The 12837-nt window shown below is 32.5% G+C and overlaps 1 protein-coding gene across 9 annotated transcripts in view; it reads right to left on the minus strand.

The window, feature by feature from the left end:
* Positions 1 to 12837, minus strand: part of LOC106879147 (potassium voltage-gated channel subfamily H member 7) — a 703964-nt gene that overhangs the window by 317049 nt on the left and 374078 nt on the right. The window contains exon 1 of one of the 9 annotated variants that reach the window (XM_052970724.1): positions 12250 to 12686. The exons of the other annotated variants lie outside the window; for them this stretch is intronic. The gene's annotated coding sequence lies outside the window, so the exon portion shown is untranslated. Of the gene's footprint in view, positions 1 to 12249; positions 12687 to 12837 lie in introns of those variants that run through there. 9 annotated transcript variants of the gene reach the window in all.

Here is a 12837-nt window from a genome sequence, read left to right on the forward strand (position 1 = left end):
ATATATATATATATATATATATATATATATACACACCCAGATATACATATACGCACACTAGCACATACCATATATAAAATGAAATATATCCCTTTTCTATTTGATGAACCGATTCTACATAAAAAATTACACCTGTCATTGAATCTTTAAATTCACTGAATATATACATACACAGCTTTCAACGATGTATTACCCGTTAGCAATTGGAACAAGAATGCATGAGATACAGCCTTTAATGAGCTTTCCTTCCGGCTATATAAGACATATTCTATAAAATTGCCTTCTATTTATTGTTTAATTGTCATCTTTGACACATTTCATTTGTAATGTTTTCGTATCCCCTATACATTAAATTAACTCCCTTTGTACCGTATGCGATCTAACTATAATTAAATGTTGAGAAGAAGTGAAAACGACATCAAAATATCAAAATACAGAATCTTCAATAAGAAGTAGTGCTATAATATATTAACAAAAGGATAGTTTATCAATCTGTATATAACGAAGCAAAAATAATCATTTCTTTTGCATAGTTAATGCTTACATACACACATACATACATACATACATACATAAATAAGTACGTACGTACGTGCATCCATACATACATACATACATACATACATACATACATACATACATACATACATACATACAACTGTAATTTCACACAGAACAAAATTTCTTCCGAAGAAAGCTTTGTGATAATTACATTTCTCGTTCAGATTGATATTCCTTTTGAAAGATCATTTTTCTCCTTCTTGCCTTTGTGTTACTGAAAAGTATACACAACTGTTTTTTACCAGCTTCCAGTCATTCGATTAAGATAATGATAATGCACCTTTTCAAGGTGTCTTAGTTGATTATACCGACTTCATTTAAGGGCTATCAATTTCATAAAACATGGCAGAAAGAATCGACTTTACTCTCAAAACAAATAAATTTGATCGGACTGTCGGACAAATATTCTGCGAAACATCCCTCTTCGAGCATATTACCTGAAACAATGGCCTACATTTGCAACCTTTTCAGTGACTTCTGAGAAGTTGCAAATGACATCGAAAGAACTTTGACGAATAAGAAGCAAAACAAATAACTCATTAAAGAAATGATCGATTAGTTAGTTGGATAGATATTTAACTAATTGACTAGTAATATAGGGCTGGAAATATAGTAGTTAGCGTGTTATTAGTATTGGCATAATGACTATCCTTAGACACAACAAAATTTGTTTCAACGCAAGGATTAATAACAAGAAGTTAGTAAGCCAAATACAGAAGTGAGATGGCCTTCATATTTCGTGATAAGCAATGATAGATACTTCACCATGTACTTTCAGATTTACGATGTCATTAAATTTCAATAATAATTTGTAAGTTTAGCACAAGGTGACACATTTAACGGGTATGGAAAGTTATAGTAATGAAATGCTCTGATGATTGACGAGTATTTTGTTGTTTCTATCGATTCCGGAATGATAAAAGCTGAAGTTGACTTGAATGGGGTTAAATGCCTTTTGTTCGACACTCTACTAATTCTGGCAGCTTTTAAACTACAGTCATACTCTAATATACGATTCCAAACAATTTCCAAATAGACTTTTTGCTTTTAGATACTTACTGTATTTTGTGGAAGTGTAATGTAGGGAATTTAGAGACATTAGATTCGGTTTTAATTGGATTAAAAATTCGAAATTCTGAGAATTTCTGTGAATGTAGTCAAGAATAAGTTCTAGAATAATGGCATTAAAGTATAAGGCTGAAAAAATTATAATAGAAACAAACCGATAAATTATAAAATGTCTTTAAAATTCGCTTGAAGCATATTTGGTTATTATGTGGCAAAATGAAACATTAAATAGAGCAGTAGTACTATGTAACATTCAGTAGTGAAGTAGTACTATGTAACATTAAATAGAGCAGTTATACCACATTATATTAAACAAAGCTATGATGTAGTGTTAATTGTACTGACTGATATTGTGTAACATTAAATAGAGTGATGAAATGTTAAAGAACGGCAGAACCTTTGAATAAATCTCTCTCAATTTACTTTCGTCCCTCTATGATACAAGTTCACTTATAAATGGGATTGATTTTCTTTTTTTGCCATTCTATTCTCCAGTGGTGAATGCGCGTGGCTTAGTGGTTCTGATATTCGGCCCACGTTCTGATATTCGGCCCACTGGCGCGGTGCGTTGTGTCCTTGAGAAAAAACACTTTATTTCACGTTGCCCAAGTCCACTCAGCTGGCAAAAATGAGTAGTACCTGTATCTGAAAGGGTCAGCCTTGTCACATTCTGTGTCACGCTGAATATCTCTGAGAACTATGTTAAGGGTGTAGGTGTCTGTGGAATGCTCAGTCACATGCACGTTAATTTCACGAGCAAGCTGTTCCGCTGACCGGATCAACTAGTATCCTCGTCGTCCTAAACGAAGGAGTGCCAGGCATTCTCCGGTGACAAATTAAATGTCCCACTATATGATAAAATGTACCACTATATCATATACTGTACTGAAAGCATCAACCTGAGTAAAACGTCACAGTGATATCATTAAACTATGTAATGTACTATAGCAATATCATCAAACTATATAATATACAATATAGTTATTATCGAGCTATATCAGATATTACAATGATATCACCACACTATATAAATACTGTCGTGATAGCATCAAAATATGTAATATATTATGGGGATGTCAGTTAAATATATAATATGCTTTGGTGGTATCATCAAACTATATAATGTTCTATAGTGATGCCAAACTGTTATACTGTAGAGATATCATCAAACGATACACCGGCTCCAAAATAGACTGGATATATATGAAGATTATCTTGGAAAAAGTTGATGGAATTAGCTACTAGGTAACAGTAGAATATTTCGTATTATATTTAAAAGTGACATTTATATAATTTCGAATAAAAGTAGCGTTGGTTTTGCTTGTAATAATCTTAGTGTTTTATAATTTAATAACAGTAAAGTACTTCCTGACCACAAAAGACCTCCTCAGTAAAAGCTGGAATCGTGGATAATAACTTTGTATGATTTTCCAACACTGATAAACATTGATAACTGAAGAAAATGAATGAAGAAAAATGGGAATAAAATACATGGATTGTTTGCAGATTTTCACATTCAAACCAAAACTACATCAGTCAAAGTCAATTGTTACATGGCTGACATCCCAAGCTTTCAAACTAATCACTAAAGAGGCTCATAACGAGTGGCTTAGCTGTAATAAAGAAATCCTTTTCTGAAAATTTTACATTTAAAATCCCCCCCACCCCCTCTCACAAGCCTTTGAATTAAAAGATAACATGTTTTAAATCGTTCATGTAAATATAATGGATGTTTTAATCGTATTATCCAATGTAAAATATATTTACGTTCAACCTGTGTGTAGAAATAACCATTTTTGCTTTAAACCGATGTAACAAGTTCATAGATGAGCAACTCAGTGAAGTTATTTACGATGTCAATCAAGATTGTTACAGCATATAGTTTCATGACATTGGCAAATAACGTATGAGTTAGTTAATGTTTCTGTTCTCACTATACCCCATTAATCATCTCCGACGTCAGATCTGTGTATAAACAGTTGGATAGAGCCGCTGGTGATCATAGTTCATGACAGGATAGACACATCACTTTTTCATGGATCGATATTCAAAAATGGAAATATTATCCGTATAGGATGAACGTACAATACAACTCAAGCGACACATATGTATATGTATATATATATATATATATATATATATATATATATATATATATACGTGTGTGTGTATCATATATATATATATGACATAGAATACATACATACACACATACACACATGTCTGTGTGTATGAGACAACATGTAAGCAAATGATTGTAATCTTAATCAAAATCAGCCATGCTACATAAGGGCACTTGACAATGAGATCCTCACTCTACAGAAGGGCAATAGATATGTATTAAACATTCAAAGCAGAATACAAATGTAATGGGGAATGATATATTCTCTTCACGAGAAATTAGACAGGCAGAAAATATAAGAAAACATAATGTTCATCACAAACTAATAAACGTTGAGCATGAATTATCAACAAGTGGTTAATTTGCCTTGTAAATATTCCAAAAGTTAAACCATAAAATATAAAATGCAACATGCAAAAGCTTTGTGGCAATTCAGTTTATGAAAATTAATCGATATGTTTATAAAATATTCCGAAAATGACACTATCTATTTTCCAGGGAGTGAGTAGAGAGTTCAAAATGAAGAGCCGACACGCATAGTAATACGGTTAGCTTTAAAAAAATGTTGAAATGCCCACATTAGACATTGGAATATTTCCGGAGTGCTCGTAAAATTATAACAGAATAGCAACATTAAGTAGTGATTGCCAATTAACTCTTAACACAAACCTATTAAATTAACTAAAAATAGGGTTTTCTTTGAACTCGACAAAAATATGCCCGATTGAAAGGGAGATAATAGAAAGTATGACATGGATGCTGTTTACAGATAGATGGAGTGCAATAATGGTGAGAGAGGCGAATTGAAACTTTTTCGCACAAAGGTACTACAGCAGCTTATCTCATGTTTTATGGCATTCAACAAAGCTTATGCATATTAGAAATCGTTTTATGTATAGGGCCTGGGGGAACCTAACATATACAAGTTACTTAGATGTTGGTTAGAGATTCCAGTCTAATGTTAAAACTATATATAGGATGTGATTTATTATGAATATGAACACAAATAGCTAACAGCCGGCTAAATGTTTGGTAATTATACAACACTTGATTTTATGATGGCTAGTAATTTAATGCAGCTGCTGCTATTTAATTAATGAACTCTTGTGTATTTCTTTTGTTTATGTGATACTTGACACACATCCACATGTTATATGTTAACGAAATAAGTTATTTGAAGATATATTACATATAATTATAGAGAATAAATAATTTCTTTTTGAAATTACACTCAACTCACAAAAAGCGCTAACCTGCAACTAAAGTTTTAATTTATTGTGTCATAGTTCAACATACAATACGAACAGTATTGTAAAGAGTGCGAGGCTAACAAAAACGACGATGTAGTTTCTGTACTGCGTACTTTTCAATTAAGGATGAATCGCTCAGAAACACCATCCAATGTTCTTCTGTAATCCCCACACAAAAAAAAACAACAAAAAAACTTACGGAATAACAAACGCAAATAAAAAAAATTAAAGATCGAAGGAAGCAATACTAAATTCTCAGCAAATTATCGTTGAAGTCATTGAACTGATATTACTTGTTAGTCTCAGTATATATCACGCACAGGCTTTACTGAGATATTTCCTTTCTATATCTAATAGAATAATATGGTAGTTATATTCCTGTGAATTTATAAGCAGCAAGAAAAATATATGGAGTGATGTGATCTTTACTCTCTACACCTCTTCTTTCTAATCTCAAACACAAGGTTTTTTTTTAGACAATAAAACAAATGTAACTGCAACACATTAACGACACAAAGTTTCGATGTGAATTAAATCTATAGATAATTTAGTTTGTCCTACGTAGGTTGGCAATTCCTGAGAAAGGTATTTTTACGTTAATGTCGTCGATAATAACTTCAAAAATACACATCAGGAGTTTATATACTCTCTCCTTGAAAAAACTTATCTTGTGTCTAGTCAAAAGACGCCAGAATTTCGGTTTCTCACTGAGGTTGATTTTTTTAGATTTGAAGAAGAGCAGTCGGTTCAAAAATTTGACGATATATCGATTCAAATATTTACTAATTTTATTGATTTGGGATACAAATTTTATCGATTTTGGACTTTGTTCCTGGCGGAATTCGTACTGTAAAAATAAATCTAACAACTACAATGTGTTTTTTACGAAGCTTTACCGAATCTGCCATGCTACGACAACACGGAAAGCAAATATATTGTAATATTAACACAGTATTCTTGAAATTGTGTTGTTAATGCAGAAAGTATGTATTTTTACAATTAATCTGATGACATTCGTAAAATTAAGATATTTCAAAGCGACAGAAACATCATAGTAACCAATGTATCAGCAATGATATAAAGGCCAATGACCAATGGAAATTGTCAAAAAGTGCATTTTGTATATTCAACAAAACAGCAGGATAAAAAGAGACATCACTATCTGTATTGTCTATACCTTCGGTATAGAAATATTTCTTGTTGAATGTAAGCATATTTCTTAATACATCTCTCAATATTCTCTGAGCTTCTTAATTCATGACATCAGAAGTTCGTAGCTAGTGCCATAAATTCTGACTACCATCATAACTGGAATATTTTCTCAATTTAATTTGAAGAAAAATATTTGAATGTTGCCGACTTTATGAATAGTTTCAACAATTGATGCAAAAGAAGCAACAGCATTTTCAAAACGAAAGGCATAGACTTGCCTGTGAATTATTACTAACAAAAGGAAATATTTCTGTCAATAATAGAAAGAAAATATCTCACTGTTTCTACTGAGATGTTACTTTCTTGTGATATGTATATAGTGGAAAAGTTCTCTAATGAAACGTGCTAAAAAAAATATAACGACACACGAACTTTCCTCTTCAGTTGACACATACCCTAACAGATATGATATACTTGCAATAAATAGTTGCAAACCGAATATAACATGTCATGTAGAGGGCAGATATCGTTCATTGCTAAAGATACAGGCAGCTTTATTGTGATATTGTCATCAACTTTAAAAACAGCAAAAATAAGATATTTCTTTTACGTGAGGTAGAAAATTCAAATGTGAAAAGAAAAGCTAGTGTGAAGTAATCTACTAGAAATAGCAGTGAAATCCCTTTTGAAATCTATTCTAATATATAACAAAAAAATGGAGCAAATTGGAAAATATACATCTAATGCAGTCTTCTATGTCGTTTCAAGACTGGAATGTTTTTCATCATAGATTGGCTATTCCAAAAAGCAGTAATGCTGTTTCAATTATAATATTATTTCATTACTAACCATTCTGAATAATCATGACAGTAAACTAACGCCCATCACCTTGGACAGTAGCAACCGTGAATATACATACGTACTCACATTGTTCCATATGTATGTGATTTATACAGAAACATAATTATAACATTAATAGATATGTGTGTGTGTGTGAGTATATATATATGTGTGTGCATGTGTTTGTGTATGTGTATTGATATATATGATAAACATTTAGGTAATTTATGTAAATATATTTATTTAGTGATAGGGATCTCATACACAAAATAGAAGAGCCAAACTCATTTTCAGATAAAGTCGCCAAAAATTCCAGACAATATCATGAAGGCAAAGCAGACGAACTCAGTATGATGTAGGGAAAAGCCCAAAGCCTTTGGCTATAGACAGACAAATTTATGTCAAATCTAATCATATTCAAAAGTTTATAACTACAGCATTTACAAACAGAGTTAGTAGACTGTGTATTGATTTGATGATATTAGTGATCGATAATGTAGCTAATGAAAACTTTAATACGGATGGAAAGTCCTAATTTACTAAGATTGATCGTGCTATTGTATTCTAGTGAAGTGATCACTCAGCACAAATAGGAGTGGCGGAGATCAATCGACAAAAATACAACAGAGCATACCACTCAAAATGTATGATCTTCTCATACATATATAACAGATGATTGGATATTATTCGTATGTGAAACGTAAATAATATAATCACAAACCAACAAGTGAAATTTAATATTCGCCTTTCTACCGGAACTTTCAAGCGGACATATTGTTAGACATGACAATTTTCAAAGAGTAACTTTTAACACGAAATAAGTATGTTTTTAAAAGAATGTTGTAAATTTGAGGTGGGGAGCGGCAACCTTTAGTTTGCTTTAAGTCAAAAAGCAAGATATCTAGATCATACCATGAAGGATCGAACTGAAAGTATTTCGATTAATTCTCGATCAAAATCTTGGATGTAAGCAAACAAATAATAAACAATCAAGTAATTTATCACAATGGTTTTCATATCAACAACACACAGTCACTTAACGTGCGAGAAATAACTCAGGAGCTTTTAGGTGTTTTCGCTCAATAAACACTCACAACGCCCGGTCTTGGAATCGAAACTACGATCCTATGACCGCGTGTCCGCTGACCTAACCACTGGGCCATTGCGCCTCTACACATACATAAGACATACACAGATTGTAATCTACAAAATATAATAACGTTGTGCAATGAAAGACTCTGAAAGTGTTTTAACTATACACAGTTGCTAGACATGTAAAAAGGCAGCACCAAAAACTCGATCGCAACAAACTTCATGGAGAGGGAAAAGGAGTGTGCCATCTCAAAATATAGTCCAAGTTAAATTATATAAAGAAAACAAAAACAGAATAGTCACAATTCGGACAGCGGTGACGATGGATCTATGACGATCAGTATTGATCAGTAATGATCCGTAGCTAAACCAGAACAGTAACAATGTTTACAATGTAGGCAAAAAGAGACAAAACGTGGATGGATTACAAGAGTTCCTTGAAGACGAATCAATTGTTTCAACAAGGGAGTTACTGGGTTCTTGATTTAGCGTGTTAGCGGCTGAGTATTCCACGGATACGTGCAATATTCACGTAATTCTCAGAGGGACACAGTGTGGAAAGCTATAAAATCTAGGCGGTGTGCTTCCATAAAACTTTCGTCTACCCAGTTTTCTTGACTATGATGTCCTACATTTTTATGTATGTATGTATGTATGTATGTGTATATGTAGGTAGGTAGGTATGTATATATATATACATACATATGAGTGTGTGTATGTGTGTGTGTGTGTGTGTGTGTGTGCATTTGTTCACGTGTAGGAATGATAGCAGAAATCGGATACATGTGAATTATATAACAATTGATGAATTAAATATCTTATCTTTTAATCGAATTAACCGAATTATCTCATCAACTATGCTTTAAATATGGATATGGTACAGAGGTGACACAAATTATGTATAAGCGATGCGGACAGTACGTGTGTATGTATGTATGTATGTGTTTATGCATGTGAATATGTATGTATGTATGAATGAAGTGTGTATCCATGCATGCATGAAAACAAGCAGCGACAAATATATACATTGTTTTAAACATAATTATGCTTTGAAATATAATTATATATTTGCCATTTTTTAAATTGAATTATTAGTATGAATTCCTTCGTCCATTATATATATATATATATATATATATATATATAAACATACATCACTAAGATATATATTTACAAGACAGCTAGAGTAACTACATGCTCTAATTTAATACAATGGTGTCAAATTTTGACACAAGACCAGCACGTTCTTAGAAGTGGAGGAAAGTCGATTACATCGCTCCCTGTGCTCAACTATCACTTATTATATTGAGCCGGAAAGGCTAAAAGGCAAAGTCGACACCTCGGCGTAATTTGAACTCGGAACATAAAGACGGACGAAATGCCGCTAAGCATATTTTGCCGGCGCGATAACGATTCTGCCAGCTCACCGACTTAACCTTTATTTAAAATACCGTAAACATAGTTTCTTCGATTTATTATCAGATCGATACGTCATGAATATTCAAATTGTAACACTTTTTTTTCCATCAGGTGGAAATATACAGTAGACAAGAAATTCAACATCTCAATTAAGAAAGTTACTTAGCATAACTTTATTTAGCATAACCTTAATTAGTATAACCTTACACTAATTATTTACTGTAAAGCACTCTCACCGCTTTTGTAGCTGAATCGTAATAAACAACTGATCGGGTATATTTCACGAGTATGTACATAATTAGACACAATATTTTTTTCTATACTAATCTTACTGTAATTAACAAATTATCCTGATTCAACGTGTTGCTTAAGTCATTTTGACATACACATACACACAGGCACACAAAAATACACACACTCGCGCGCACGCACACGTATTAACTTCATTTAGTTCGATTGGCCTAGATACTCAGCTCGTTTTGTGAATAGCATATATCTTCATATTTCCGCGTGCATTCATACGGATTACTTAACCTTTAGCTGTGATTGTAATCAGACACTGTACATCTAATGCAGCATTGTTTTCAATGCACTTATCCATTATATGAATCCCCACCCCACTCCCAAACATTACATATATATATATATATATATATATGTGTGTGTGTGTGTGTGTTAGTGTGCATGCGTGTGTGTGTATGTGTGTGCATGCGCGACAGCTCGTCTATGTGTTTGTTTGTGTGTACGTGTATATATACATACACACGCGCTCATACATGCACACATATGTATATATATACATACATGTAGTCTTTAGTGCTATATATGTGTAAATATGAACGCACGTACAAACAGATGCACAACCGCAGATATGTACTTACATACAAACGACAATACGAAACATATCTATATACGTATGTATATATATATATATATATATATATATATATATATATATATATATATATATATATATATATATATATATACGTGTGTGTGTGAGTGTGTATGAGAGAGAGACAGAGACAGACAGACAAAATAAAAGGTATTTACATTCTGATACACATGCATACATACATACATATATATACATGTATATAAACACAGACGTACATACACGTGTACACGTACACGAACACGCATGTATATACGTGGGTATATATGTCTGCACGCCTCATAAAATAGATGTAATAGTGAAATACGTGTGTCTACTATCCATTTACCTTCTATCTATCTATCTATCTATCTATCTATCTATCTATATTCTATTTCGCTTTCTCTATACATCTATGCGTCCGTTTCCTTACATATCATGTAATGCATACTAGAAATTTCATATCATAAATAGAACTACACAGAAATGCATACGTATGTCTGTTTTTTTTCTGTCTGCCTATATGTATGTATGTACACACACATGTACATACATATATTTAGATACATAAATGTATCTATAAAAACACACATGCGCGCGCACACACACACACACACACACATATGTAGGTATATATATATGCGTGAGTGTATATACATATACACTTATATATATATATATATATATATATATATATACATACGAAAACCTTACTGTTAACAAAAGACGGGATGCGTGGCGTTCAGTTGCTCAATAAATGAAAAATGCATTAAATAAACAAGGACAACTAAAAAAAGTTCACCTAGGACGGACACAGAAGGCCCTAATTCTTCATCAATTATCCACCGAATTTTAATACTAAGTTTCATACCTAACATTCGGTTGATAACTGACGAAGAATTAAGGCCTTCTTTGTCTGTCCTACCTGTACGTTTGCTAGCTATCGTTGCTTAATGCATGTTTCATTTATGTATATATATATATATATATATACATATGTATGTATATACATGTACATATAAATATATGTTATTTGTACATGATAAATACTTAAGTGTGTTTGAAATTGTCTGTCAATTTTGTGACTTGATATGACATTACAATCGATAGTTGCTGATTCAGTAGAGGCTTTTGTTCAGAGCTAACCTGCCAAATATGGGTGATCCCCCGATATCTGTGTCAATACTTTTGGTGTCATAGTCAAATCATAACCTCAAGAATAAAACGTTTTCGAGATGTGTTGCTGTTGAGGTCGTCAAGTGTAAACATTATTATTTTACTGTTCATTTCACAAACACACACACACACACACACACACACACACACACACACACACACACACACACACACACACACATATATATGCACCGGAGACATGCTTAAAATAATTACACGGACGCAGGTGTCTGCATAAACCAACACACACACTCACATATAGACATACGCATAAATATATGGATGTGTCAATGTTTTCGCTCTTTCGGCTGTTTCTTTCTCCCTCTTTCTTCTTCTCCACCTCTCTCTATCTCTGTATACACGCTCATAATTGCTTGCATTAGTGTGTACCTATGCATGCATGATTTGTGCACTTGCGTTGACGATAAAATCGTCAACAAACTTGCTGAAAAGTCATTTATATTTAAATTTAGTTTTACATTTTGTAACGTAAAATAACATTTACCAGTAAAACTATCCCAGGGCATTCGATATTAAATTGCATTTATACAAGCAACGTTGTTATCATAGCAACGCTGTAATACATATATATTTTTTCCAAGTGAACAAATATGTAAATTTTTTGGCTCAGATATTTAGCAAAAACAAGCAATTATAAAATATAGTGAAACTGAAAGAGAGAAGAAAAAACTCACTGCGTTTAATGTGCAGAAAACCGTGTTGACATCTTAAGACTGTTAATGAATTGTTTCACACAATGGCCAGAGTAAAGTAACAATATCCAATATAATGGCTTACAGCTGATACTGTAAAATATACTTCTCTCCCTCTCCTCCACTCACAGCCGTGTATCGGCTTGATCCTTGCTCCAGGGAAAGATTAGTTGGTGCAGATTTTGTTTCACTTGTATTTTTTATCTATCTATTATATAAATATATTTTTATTTTATTTCTCCATGATTCCTTACACGAGATAGTGTGTCATTTTACAGCAACGTTCAATTATTCGATGCACTATGAACGTTTAGCTTTTAATTCTACATCTACCAGTTAAAAAGTGAGAAAATACGCCGATATACGACCTTGATTAGGATTCACTAATGTAAGCCAATCAATACAATTTCTTTCTTCTTTTTTTTGCAGGTAAAGTTGAAAAGCAAGGTAAATGTTTATAAAGTGTACTTCATGAAAATAATGTATGTATGTGTGTATGTATGTATGTATGTATGTATGTATGTCTCTCTCTCTCTCTCTCTCTCTCTCTCTCTCTCTCTTTATATATAT

The sequence above is a fragment of the Octopus bimaculoides genome, chromosome 9 (assembly GCF_001194135.2).
Source record: "Octopus bimaculoides isolate UCB-OBI-ISO-001 chromosome 9, ASM119413v2, whole genome shotgun sequence".
Taxonomy (NCBI): domain Eukaryota; kingdom Metazoa; phylum Mollusca; class Cephalopoda; order Octopoda; family Octopodidae; genus Octopus; species Octopus bimaculoides.